At 34.0% G+C, this 13,924-nt stretch overlaps 1 long non-coding RNA gene across 1 annotated transcript in view; it reads left to right on the forward strand.

The window, feature by feature from the left end:
- LOC135199406 (uncharacterized) overlaps positions 1 to 7,444 on the forward strand; it is a 277,650-nt gene extending 270,206 nt beyond the window's left edge. Inside the window, exon 3 of the long non-coding RNA XR_010311061.1 lies at positions 6,067 to 7,444. This is a non-coding gene — a long non-coding RNA (uncharacterized LOC135199406). The remainder of the gene's footprint in view (positions 1 to 6,066) is intronic.
- Positions 7,445 to 13,924: the final 6,480 nt, after the last annotated feature.

Here is a 13,924-nt window from a genome sequence, read left to right on the forward strand (position 1 = left end):
TACTGACTGTAACTGCTTTTAATGTGTTGAGGCTTATTGTTACTTTCATCATTTTTTGGTATTTCGTAAATTTGCAGGAAAATATGTAAAGGTCTAGCCCATTATATCCAAGTGTTCTCAGGGAAAATATAGAATGGAATGGAATATAGAGTTTAGCCAAAGGCCAAGCACTGGGATCTATAGGGTCACTCAGCGCTAGAAAGGAAATTGAGAGTAGGTGGGATTGAAAGGTGTAACAGGAGCAAAACCTCTAAGGAGTTACACTATGAAATAATTGTTAGGAGAGGATGGATGGCAAGATGGAAGAAAGATACTATGAAAGGAGGTACAGTAAAAGGAATGAAAGGGGTTGCAACTAGGGGTTGAAGGAACACCAAAAAACCTTAAGTAATACCTACAATGCAGCCCGTGGGGTGCACTGACGGCACTACCACCCCCCCCCCCCTAACCCCCAGGGGGCAGTGTTCTCATTTGAGGACAGCAATCTTCAATATTCGTTGTCTGGCGGTTTACTCACTTCCATCACTTTATTTTTAATTGACATAACAGGAAACTCTCTAAACAATATAGGTTAACACACACCTATATGTTATGTATTATATATATATATATATATATATATATATATATATATATATATATATATATTCTTTTTTATCCAGCATATTGACAAGATCTCATATTACTTTTACTACTTTTCAGATCAGTTTTAGACTCACGACAAAGAAATAAGTAAACCTCATTTAAACACCTTTTTTTTTTTAGTTCAAAATGGATTAAATTTATAATATTGTGGACACTTGCTTTGATATCGTAATTATTTTTCCAGTTGCATAACATTTTATTAGCTGTCCTTAAGTAATGACACTGGAACATAACGGATTAACATGGTTTATCCTAAGATTGACATGCAGATAAATTATTATTATTATTATTACGGTGCTAAATGTCTCAATCTGCTTATGTAATTATATGAACATTACAGAGTAAGATTATGTAATTATAGTTGTAAATCAGTTGTAATTACTGTCCAATATTAGTTATGCTTGTATGTTAACCAAATAGACTGTTTGGACGTTTGGAATCCTTAGGAAGTTGTAGGCATTTATTTTACCAGTTAAATAGTACTAGTTGTTAGATAAAAGTTGCATTTTAGAAATCGGATACACTGTTGTTAATATTTTTTCGTCATGTATCTTTACGAAAGGTTCCATTTTGCCTTGATCTATAATACTGGAGACACACGATGCCAGTTTTCACATAACTGGGTAACCGGTTATTTCTCCCTGTATATTTTAATAATCATCTTGAATTTTTACCCAACTTCATTTTTATCTATTTTTTTCTGTATCTCATAACTGATCTTTTCTGTTTCCTATTATTGGGGTCTAACTTCTTTCAAGTGTACACTGTAAAATTCTTTGGAAGTTTCTAGAGTTTCAGTCAGTGGCCCCAGTCGAGGGCTTGTTCCAATTGAACGGGATTCATCTATTGAACATTATAATAATAATAATAATAATTCAACCTGTATATCAAGTTAGAAATATAATTGAATGAACGTGTCAGTACTGGAAAGTACTCCCGTGGGGAGGGTAGTGTTCTCAGTGCACCTCGTGCAGTGCACTGTAGGCATTACTTAAGTTACTTTTCAGTGTCCCTTCGGCCCTAGCTGCAACGCCTTTCATTCCTCTAACTGTAGGCTACCTCCGTTCAATTTCTCTTCCATCTTAACTTTCCACTTTACTAACAATTAATTTGTACTGCAACTGCGAAAGGTTTTCCTCCTGTTACATCTTTCACACCTTTTTACTGTCAACGACTTTACGGGACAGAATGACCTCATAGGTCTCACCACTTGGCCTTAGGCCTATATTGTGCAGGACATAAAAGTAGGAGTTTTGCATAAATTAAGAAGCTCCATTATATCAAAGATATGCATTTATTCCATAACAAACTTTATTGTCAATAAAGTGTCCTTTACAGTGATAACAACAATAAAAACAAAATATGTTCTAAGTAACAAACGTTTTGCAAAATGGTACAAATCTCATTAACACTTCACAGCGATAAAAATATTGTTCACCTCACACCATATATACTATACATAAATATGGATGGTCCTCACTCGTAAGTCATATATTCTCAAAATTATCTTTTGGCAACCATTTAAAACACATGAGATGTCTTCTACATATTACATAGGAAACAAAATGTATCTTGTTCTAAGATAGGCCAAATTATTTTTAGCACAAAAACAGGCATTGATATATATATATATATATATATATATATATATATATATATATAATATATATATATATATATATATATATATATACAGGCAGTCCCGGGTTACGACGGGGGTTCCGTTCTTGAGACTCGTCGTAAGCCGAAAATCGTCGTAAGCCGGAACGACGCTTGAAAATATGTCTTAAACTAATAAAAAGTTATTACCTTACCTTACTAATCCTTTGGTTACACTACATGTTGTTTCTGTAGTTTTATGTACAACCTGGAGTTATTTTCATAAAAGAATGCTGGTTCTTGAAGGTAAAAACTATTGGTAATCCTCTGGTGACACTACATTCTTGAAGTTTTATGTACAACCTGGAGTGATTTTGCAAAAATCTTGAGGGCTACAAGAACAGCTGATTACTATTTACGTATCATATAGACTAATTAAAGTAAATGTATCTTTAAATAGGCTTATATATTAGTATCAACAAAACATTTCCTGCCATGAGTCAAGAGGCCGTTTAATGAAACGAACACTTCTCTGTCCTATCTGTTCAGAAAATAAACGTTACGTCAATCCCCGAGACCATTGTTGCCAAAGCGTCTCTCTCTCTCTCTCTCTCTCTCTCTCTCTCTCTCTCTCTCTCTCTCTCTCTCTCTCTCTCTCTCTCTCTCTGATCAAATTACAATGGAAACTTGACATACGATTGCCCTAATATACGAATGTTTTGAGATATAACAGAAAATTTGCGAAAATACAGCTTTGATATACAACGAATATTTGAGATACGATTTTGCGATGAGTGTTAGTTGTATAGGCGACCGATAAATGGCGTTCAGTCTGTTTGTTTGTTGGTGCTGCATGTTAACACGTCGTTGTTTAGTTCGTTGTATTTGCGCCTATTTTTCGTGTTATTTTGTCTATTTTATTATTAACCATGGGTATCAAAGCTAAAGACAAAGCAGGTGATAAGAAAAAACCCAAGAAAATGATTTCGATGGAAGCAAAACATGAAATTATAGCAAAGCATGAACGTGGCGTTCGTATCGTCGATTTGGCAAACGAGTATGGTCGAAATCCTTCTACAATATCCACGATCATCAAGCAGAAGGAAGCTATAAAAACCCCCAAGACCATTGTTGCCAAAGCGTGTCTCTCTCTCTCTCTCTCTCTCTGATCAATTACGTACTGGATAATGTCTCTCTTTGGATACTTCGATTTTGCCAAATATTGAGGGCTACAAGAACAGTTGATTACTATTTACGTATCATATAGACTAATTAAAGTAAACGTATCTTTAATAGGCTTATATTATTAGTATCAACAAAACATTTACTGGCATGAGTCAGAGGTCTCTCTGATCAAATTACTGGATAAATTGTCTCTATTTGGATACTTGGAATTTGCGTTGTAAATCTAACCAGAAACTTCGTTTTGTTATTATTACTGGAAAACAAGCAATGATGTTTTTTCATTATTTGCGCCTTTTGGACTGTTTAATAATTTTAAACCTAGTATGTAATTCCATTCGCTCGGAAACCTAGTTTCCGCATATGAAGGAAGTCACTAAAAAACATAGATAAAAATACAACATAAAAAGTGTCGAAAATCATCATAATCTCAAAATTTTTGTTGTAATCTAACCAGAAACTTATTTTATTAATATACTGTGCTAAACTATAAAGGGATTTTTATCATAGTAATGCGTTTTTTAAAAGCGTCGTTAACTCGGAGCGTCGGAAGACGCCTCTCTCTCTCTCTCTCTGATCAAATTACTGGATAAATGTCTCTCTTTGGATACTTGGAATTTGCGTTGTAATCTAACCAGAAACTTAAGTTTTGTTATTATTACTGGAAACAAGCAATGATTTTTTCATTATTTGCGCTTTTGGACTGTTATATGTAAAACTAGTATGTATTCATTCGCTCGGAAACTAGTTCCGCCATATGAGGCGTCACTAAAAAACATAGAAAAATACAACATAAAAAGTGTCGAAAATCATCATAATCTCAAAAATTTTTGTTGTAATCTAACCAGAAACTTATTTTTATTAATATACTGTGCTAAACTATAAAGGATTTTTATCATAGTATGCGTTTTTTAAAAGCGTCGTTAACTCGGAGCGTCGGAAAGCGTCAGCGTCGTAACCTCGGAACAAGCGTCGTAACCCAGGACGGATTTTTCCATTGAATATTTAAGAAAAAAGCGTCGTAATCTCGGAATGTCGTAAGCCGGAACCGTCGTAAACCCGAGGACCGCCTGTATATATATATATATATATATATATATATATATATTATATATATATTACATAGGAAGCAAAATGTAACTTTTTCTAAGATAGGCCAAATTATTTTTAGCACAAAAAACACCGTTGATATATATATAATATATTATATATATATATATTATATATATAATATATCTTATATATAATAATATAATATATTATATATATATATATATATTATATATATATATATATAATAATATATATATATATATATATACATATACACACACACACACACAAACACAGTGGACCCCCATATTCTTAGGGGATGCGTACCAGACCCGCCGCAAATATTTTGTTAGTTAAACTCAAGACAATATAACTATAAATTTTTATACTTGGTTTTTTTATAGTTTATCACAAAAAGTGCATATTGAAATTTATAAGAAAATACAATAATTTGTGGTCAGTTTTCATAGAAAAATATTGCAAATAGGCTAATTTTCCGCGAATTGCGCCCGTAAAGGAGTCCGCGAATACGGGGGTTCACTGTATATATACATACTACAGGCAGTCCACCTACCGATAACCAGGGACGGCCTGTATAAGAAATAGACCTAATCTCAGATTTATGGCCAACTAAGCCTAATAATAGATCACCACATAATCATATCAATACATCTTCAACCTTTTGTGCCCCCAGACAATTTGTGCGAGTTTCTTGTGCTATATAAATTTTTTTTTAGAAATTGGGAACAACCACCTTTATAAAGTGGCCATTCAACTTATCAGGAACTTTTCTGGGTGTGGGGTGTGGGCTTTTTATAAGTAAAAAATTCTATTAGGTAAGGAGATTCTGTAGTATAGCCTACACTTGGCAGCATTCAAAATATCTCACAGCTGCCAATCTACAAACACTCCTCTACTTACGAACGAGTCAGTAAGTAGGTGCATTGATATTTATGTTTTTTTCCTACAAAAACACACTACTACTATTACTGTGCTGTATTTTTTTTAGGGCATTTTATTAGATTAGATTATAAAGTTTTTGGCACATAGCCAAGCGCCGGAGAGAGTTTGTAACTTGAAAGTTGGTAAGTTGTGGAGTGTCAGTATATAATTTTTAGCCTAACTAAACTGCACACTTCAGATTCAGCTCAAGAAATTGAGCTCTGAAAACTGCTTCATGTCTAAAAAAAAAAAAAAAAATGCAATACCAAATGCTATCATAATAACATATGGATGGTAAGTTAAGAAGTCTGCTTGCTTGCAAGTTACCTTACTAATTTAGAAGCTCCATATAGCCTTCCAGCACCCCTTATCTAGGAAAGGATAAAATTACATTTATTTTAAGTGATACCAAAATTAGTTAGTCATCATTATTTGGCAGGCTAAGCATTATAATTTCAAGTTTAATAGTTTACTTTCTTGATCGATAACTGCATCACTTGTGTGGTTTAACACCACTAATCAGTCAACTTAACTCTTCTAAATTCAAATTTCAAGTTTGGGAATTTGCAGTCAAGTATAGGAATTGTGTATGTATGTATGTATAGTTACCCAGATTTGTATAGCAAGTTTTTTTTTCTACTACAGTGCATCTCTGACTTGGGGCGGATTCAATCTTATGGGACCTATTCAGTGCTATTAATGGCATTTTACAGCACCCTTGACGCCATAAACAGCAAGAATAGGCATCGAGTTAACAGCACTTAAAGCACCGTAACTTCATGCAACATCAAGTTACGGCACCGTAAGCGCTGTTATAGCACCAACAGTGGCAAAACACCAACTTACAGCACGAAGGTGGAATGGATCCCCCACTGTAAGTCAAGGACCTACTGTATTTGGTAGGTTAGTACCCCATACTAATGTCAAGTTTTAGATTTAGATTTAGTATATATAGATTTTTGGCATTATGTCAAGCACTGGAGCAACTAAGGCCATTCAGTGCTGAAACAGAAATTGACAGTAAAAGGCTTAAACGGTGTAACAGGAGGAAAATCTCAAAGCAGTTGCACTATGAAACAATTGTTAGGAGAGGGTGGACAGTTAAATTGAAAAGAGAGAATATGAATGGAGGTAGAGTTAAAGGAATGAAAGTGGTTGCAGCTAGGGGCCAATAGGACACTGGAAAGAACCTCAAGTACTGTCTACATTGCACCGAATGAGGTGCACTGACGGCGCTACCCCCCTACGGGGATACTGATGTCAAGTAGTTATTCAGAATAATTCAAGTTAACTGGTCATGATTTTTCCTAAATTTACCTCATTTACTCGGGCATGTCTGTTCATATCTTTGTGAACATAGTAAAATTAGTTAAAATTTATGGATTTCATTTTGACGACTACAAAAAACATTCAGGAAATGGTTTACGTTGAAGAATTTTAGTTGAAAGTTGTGTTGATTGAATGGTAGTCTATGATGTTGAATGGGGAGCAAATACAGTATCAGAATGAGACCAAATTTATCATTAGTTTTTAAGGAACAATAATCCTTCAACTTTCGGCTTGAAATCACCTAGGCTACATCTTCAGCTATGATGCATTTCGTGGATAAATCTCTTGCACTGGATTTTGGGTGTTAAGTAGAGTCTAGTTGAAGCCAAGAATGATTTGGATTACCATTAGTAGTGAGATATCTTGAACAATCAAGTTTAAGCTATATTACTTGTTCTTTCCCACTTATCAAAAGCCCAGACCTCCGAAGAATCTGATTAGGTGAATGGTTGTGTACATACTTCTTACCAGACTTCTTGATATTGCTCGTTGCAAGATTGGCCAAGAGACTAAGTTATCCTCGAATGAAGAAGCACTTAATTTTCTCCTAGAGAAGTTTTGCAGTTCTAAGAAAGGCTACTGCTCATATGTCAACATAAAACATTTTTAAAGGCCTCCTATTGGCAATCGGCAGAACATTAAGAATTGTTGTGTACAAGAAATTAGCTCTCCTATCAAAAGTAGAGTTTTATGCCCTCCCAATAAAACAAGTTTTATATTTAGACTGTTTTGTTTTACATTATGTGAAAACTTGCTGTTTGAGATGTCATCAGATATTCTCCAGGTTAGATTCAGCACGTGTGATAGTCTCTCCCAGACTAGTGGTTCCTTTTAGAGCCCAAATGTATATGCACACAATTTGGCAAGTATTCCTGATAGGCCTTGTTTAGTACTGCTAATGTTTAAGTCAAAGACCATTACAATATTTTGTCAAGAAGGGATGTAAAAAAAGTATACCTCAGACTGGCCTAACATGTTGTCTTGGTCAGTCTTTAAGTTAGAGGTCTCATTTGAGTGGAGGAAAACTTTGCAGATACAGTAATCATATGAATAATCTTTAGTTTAACCATATAAAACAAAATTTAATTAATACACATACTTAGTTATCTTGACGCTAGTCTAAAGGGTTTGCCTTAGTCAGTCAAATTTAAATATCAAATAACTTCGATCCTTAATACAATTGAATGGGATGTATTGAAAATGACAAAGATTCTGACAAAATCTTGTAATGTATTTCCAAAATTTGGCAGCTGCTGTTCGGTGAAGGTTGCATATTTAACAAAAATATGTCTAACTCTCATTGCTGACCTACATTCCCTGTGTACAAGGACTGGGTCATGACCAGGTTAAAGCCAAGATAATTTACTTCAGTCTCCTTTGTGATTTGAAAAACACTAATCTAGCAATGAGTCTGATCTGTTAAATTTTTCTAATTCTGTATTCAAAAAGGTCTCCCATTCATATGATTGTTTTATTTGCAACTTTTAATCCTTGAAACCTAAGCGTGAAGGTAATTATCATCATCACTGAATATGCAAATTCCTCCTCACTCTCTCCAACTAGTTGATTGAGCTTCTCTTGTTGGTGATATCTATCTATCTATCTATCTATCATATATATATCTATATCTAATCGAATTGGCGGGTGTTCTGCTCTCAGTGGGGTGCTGACAAGTGAAAACCGCAATTGACCGAAACTCGGCGATTTACAGCGCAAATTAATAGCACCTCTGTTAGGTATGTTATGGCACCATAACTCTCTTATCGATAACTAGTACTCAACGCATTGTGGCACCATAAATAGCTGATTTTATGGCACTAAACAAGCGCCATAAAACCAGATCGCCATTATACCGAGTCCGCCGATAGCCAGGGACTGCCTGTACATGTATATATATATATCAGAAAAGGACCGAAAATTTAATTCCAATGGGTACTATACTGATGATAATAGAAAACTCCAAGCACTGGTTACGTCAAATATGACTTGCCAGGAGCAAAGATTGAAAATGACCGATGATACTAGTGTAGGGGAAGAGGGTTTCCCAATGAAGTGGAATACTAAACTGAAAGACTAAATGCTTCTTCTCTCAAAGGTAACATTTGGCTTTTGGCTAACCGAAATGAAATGCAGCGAGCAGTGTGCTTAAGTACAAGATGTTTGTTCATAGAAGTAAACTACATATATTAATTTTTTTAATCAAATGAACACTAAAAACTAAAGGCACTTCATGCTTATCATTATACACCATCTAACTCCAAAGTTCAGAATATCAAGGACTCAAAGCAAGTAGGGCAGTTTTAGTATTCATTAGCACCAATGTCATGCTTCACTAGTTCTAGTATTCATCAGCACCAGTGTCATGTACAAGGTTTAAAAATAAGTAGAAGACATTACACAGTCAATTGTAAGAGCTACAACAACCCACAGGTCATGAATAATGGACATTTCTACAATAACAACCAGTCAGTCAGTTTACTTTGCTAACAAACTGTCATCAAGGACATCACTTCATAGTACCTGAATCATCACAAACCAGGGCTTAAAATATTTTACATGATCACACTGAATCTGGCACAGTATAGAATATATAATATATAAAGATCTGGCAGAAATAAAATACTATTCCAATTTAGCAGTTTTGCTGTACTTCAGTAAAAAAAAAAATGTATTTGCTTTAACATACCCTGGAGAACATTCATGGTTAACGAGTATAAAATTTTCTTCTAGGAAATAATACAGGTTTCATTTTGATTTAGGTTCTCAATCAAAATTTACGAACTTGGTGCATAAGGCACCAAGTTCGTAAATTTAGTTTCTCTATTGTGCATATTGGTATGAATAACTTTTCATCATCCATAAAACTTTCAGGGCATCCTACTCTGTTCATGATTTCTCTCTTGCGATCAATATCCACCTTTGCTCCCTAAATGTCGGCTGAACAGGTCCCAAATCTTTTCTCTTATAAGTGTACTCCCCTACGTCTTTAACTTATAAAATAGAACAAATCCATTTAAAAATAGAACAAATCCATTTACAAAGCTGAGAATACATTTAATTTTGTCCTGGGTTCTATTCTTTTTTATTTCTGTTTACTTCTGTACCATAGTTCAACAGGATAGGGAGTGGGAAGACATTTGTTTCACAATTTTCATAACTAGTTACTTATACTCTCTATGGATTTTCTAACATTTCATGATTTTGCCAAATTATATAACAAACTACAATGATCCTTAAGTACATATATAATTTTTAAAAAATGATCTTTCGTTTAAAAGTAACTTTATTTCAACCTAGTCAATCACTCATTCAGGAAAAGCTGTAGTACAAAGTAAATTACAAGAATTTTTGTCTAAAATCTTTAAAGTAGTCAGGTAGTTGAAATAATAAGTTTAATATATTAATAATACAAGCACCAAAAATAGTATAAGTCAATGCCTTTATGTATTCATAACAAAATTCATAACACACACAACCACACTTCAGATTTCCTCATTGAAAAAATAAAACTACAGCCCTAAAAACAGCACTATTTAAGCTAGTTAGTTTCATCACACTTTTATAAAACTACCGTTCACATTATTCACCTTAATTGAACACATTAACTGTTTAATAGAAGTCAAAGTGGGGTCTTTTTACTTAACACAATGTAAACATAATGTAACTTGAACACCATTTCAGAATAAACTTGGAAGCATACCTAAACAATGTACCAAGAAAACCAGCATCAAAAATGCTTTGGCTAAATTATGCTTTACCATAGTATATAATGCCACCAGTATACAATGCATGTTGGTAGAACATAGACATTATAATTTAGTCCTTGGAAATTAATATCATATTTGTTATGCCTTTTACAATCACAAGACATCCTTAACAGTAGTACAGGCAGTCCTCAGTTATCAGTGATCTGGTTTTATGACACTTCTCTAGCCCCATAAAATCGGTGCCATAACATACCTAGCAGAGGTGCCATAAGGTGCTTATGGCTCCCATAACCAGTTATCGGCACCATAAAGTGCCATTATGGCACTATAAATCGCTGAGTTTCGGTTAATGGTGGTTTTTGCTTATCAGAACCCCCGCCAATAACTAGGGACTGCCTTATACAGTTTCATGGTAGTACATTACATCAGTTTCAAATTGGTCCTTTGTCACCTGTTAGCATCAAAGATTCAAAGACCCTTCAAACAAAAATAGGATCAACACATTATCAGTTACAAAATTACTTATAGGAGTTATTTATTTACTATGCGTTCATATGTGACGTGGGATGCCACAACGTAGTGTATAATAAGTAGCCAGGATGGGATAGACCCCTCTGTACCCTAAGCAACTGGCATTAATATGCCAAGTGCATCTTTAGAACCTGATATTCAAAATATAAAGTGTGATGTTTACTTACATGCAATGAAGATGATTTACTTTTAAACTAGTGCGAGTCAGCTAACAAACAAAGAGGAAGTATGGAAGTTACGAATTCGGCATTGACATTTTAGACAAATTTTTTTAGACAAGTTATACTTTTCCCATTACAAATGAATGTGAGTATTTGTTAAAAAAATCCTAGCTCTTTTAATGGTTACATTACTTGGAAGACATCTAAAATGGGTTGCTTCTTTTTTTGGTTTTCAATCAATCCATTGCATCATTTACCATTTGATGAATATCCATATACAGTGGTCCCCCCGTATTCGCGGGGGATGTGTACCAGACCCCCCCGTGAATAGTTAGAACCTGCGAATGTTTGGAACCCCTATAAAAATGCTAAAAGCAGCCTATTTTGTTAGTTAAAACTCAAGAAAAACCCACTAAAAATGTTTATACATGGTTTTTTTAATAGTTTCATCACAATAAGTGCATTTTATGATGAAATTCATCAAAAAAACCAGGAATTTGTGGATATTTACCATAGAAAAATACCGCGAATAATGCAGGGAAACGTTCCCGAGAGAAATCCGCGAATGTGTGAGTCCGCGAATCTGGAGAACGCGAATACGGGGGGTCCACTGTATAGCATTACCTAATATCTGAAGATTAAGTTATGATCTACAAAAAATTCTACAATTTTATATAGAAGCATCTAGCTTTGAAACACTGGATGAAAATAATAAAGCCACCTCTTCATATGAATGAACGCATGAAAATCAAATTTTTATTACAACACTTCCAAAACTTGAGTTTATAATCACAACCCTTCAATAACACTTCTGAAAAACATTCTTTGGCTTTTTATCATGGTTAAGTAAAAGAATAATAATTCACAAAGACAAAGCTATACACCAACCACTGAATTGCATTGTACGTACAACCACCTTAAGTGCTATGGGGTTAGATTTCCATCACAGCCTTGCATCACAGTAGTAGTTTGCTGCATTTTTCCTTAAAAGTAGTGTTGCAATAGCACACAGGAACAATATAATCTAACAGTAAACATTCATTCCTGCATAGCTTCAAGTCAGCAATTATATCTAACTCTTAGTTTGAAGGAACTGCCTTATAAATGCTTTGTTGCTCTACGTAGGATGAATGCCTTATACATGCTTCACTACATTACATACTATGCACAATGCAAAGGAAACTTCTGTTTAAGTCTGCTGTCCCTTCTTACCCAAATCACGTAAGGCACACTTAACAAGATGTTTTTACACATACGAGCTGCTAAAATGGCAGGCACTAGACTTTTGGCACACGTCCACTTACATCATTCAAAAGCAGTGCAACTGCTCGTGTAAAAAATATTCTTCTGTCTAATAAATCTTCATTGTGAATGATCTGCACCAATTAGTTGGCTGTTTCTCATGTCCAGTCCAGCAGCTAAAGTATTTGGAAACCATCGAGTAATATCTTTTATCAAACTAGATCAAGGCTGAATAACCCTGAGTCTCATAAAGTAGGGATATATGTTAGGCAAACATGTTTTACAATCAAAACAAAGCAAAAAGAAAAAACAAACATGCCCCTTCTAGCAGCAGTTAATTTACCACAGTTTCCTTCAATACTTTCTGTATTTGACCAAATGGGAAAGCTTCCGTCTTACCACTGAATCCTAAACCTTACAATCTGGGGAAAAATAAATTCTGTTACTTAAATGTACACAAAATTCCTTTGCTCATTCTCAGTCCTAAAACATTATGTTCGCTCCTAATTGAACATTCACATGAAGAATGCTCTCAAAGCACACTTTTCAACTCAACAAAAGATTCATTAGTTGGTCAGCATAAACACCTAAACAATGTTTCTACACAGCTTCTTGATAAATGTTAAGTGTCCATTGCCAATTCTGTACATATGGTACTACTAAAATGTAAGTATCTGAAGTGGTGCGGATGACCTAAGGTGGCGTACTGATAACGTACAAACTTACATTCACAATTTAGTCAAAAATACTTGTTAACCTAAATGAATAAGAATTACAAAAAACTGGCTATACAAAAATAAAAAATATTTACAAACACAACACTGTATAATAACACTGTATAATATTAGTAAGTATAAAATCTAATTTAATAATGAAATTACTATATACTAATGGAAAAATCTATTTAAAAAGGAAGAAAATGGTGATGCTTAGATTTTGTTTTTTAGGTCACACAGAAATTGTCTCTTTCGAGTGGCTGCACAATTTGAGAAAGTGTCAAGTCTAAAAATGAAAAGGATTATAAGTCAACTAAAATGTTGTTTAATTTTAAGCATCACAACCATTTTCTCAATTACAACATTATGTTTGAGCATAAATATATAAAATAGCACTCTCTCAACAACCGAGTTCTGTCTTCTTGCATTCACCTGGCCAAAAACTGTACCAATGCACAAGTTTTTAATGTGCAGGACTATATATATATATAGAGTATACAATATATTCATAATTTTTTGGCTGCAGACATAGTCTTCTCAATAATTTTGCTAAATAAAAGGTTCTTTTCTAAAATTTCTTTGAAAAAAGCTAACAATTTCATATCACAGAAATAAAACAGACCATTCCTGCACTTTCAAAATCACAATGCCCATAGATTCTTTGGTGACAATCATTTCCATAAGGAAGTAAATTTTCTTTATTTTATTGAATCATTGTTACTTCTTGGAGTTTCCTGATATCTACTAATACATTATACATATAAAAGAAAACTCAAAGGCCTCTTGTCAGAATTATAAATTCACAAATCATGTTCAC

The sequence above is a fragment of the Macrobrachium nipponense genome, chromosome 25 (assembly GCF_015104395.2).
Source record: "Macrobrachium nipponense isolate FS-2020 chromosome 25, ASM1510439v2, whole genome shotgun sequence".
Taxonomy (NCBI): Eukaryota; Metazoa; Arthropoda; class Malacostraca; order Decapoda; family Palaemonidae; genus Macrobrachium; species Macrobrachium nipponense.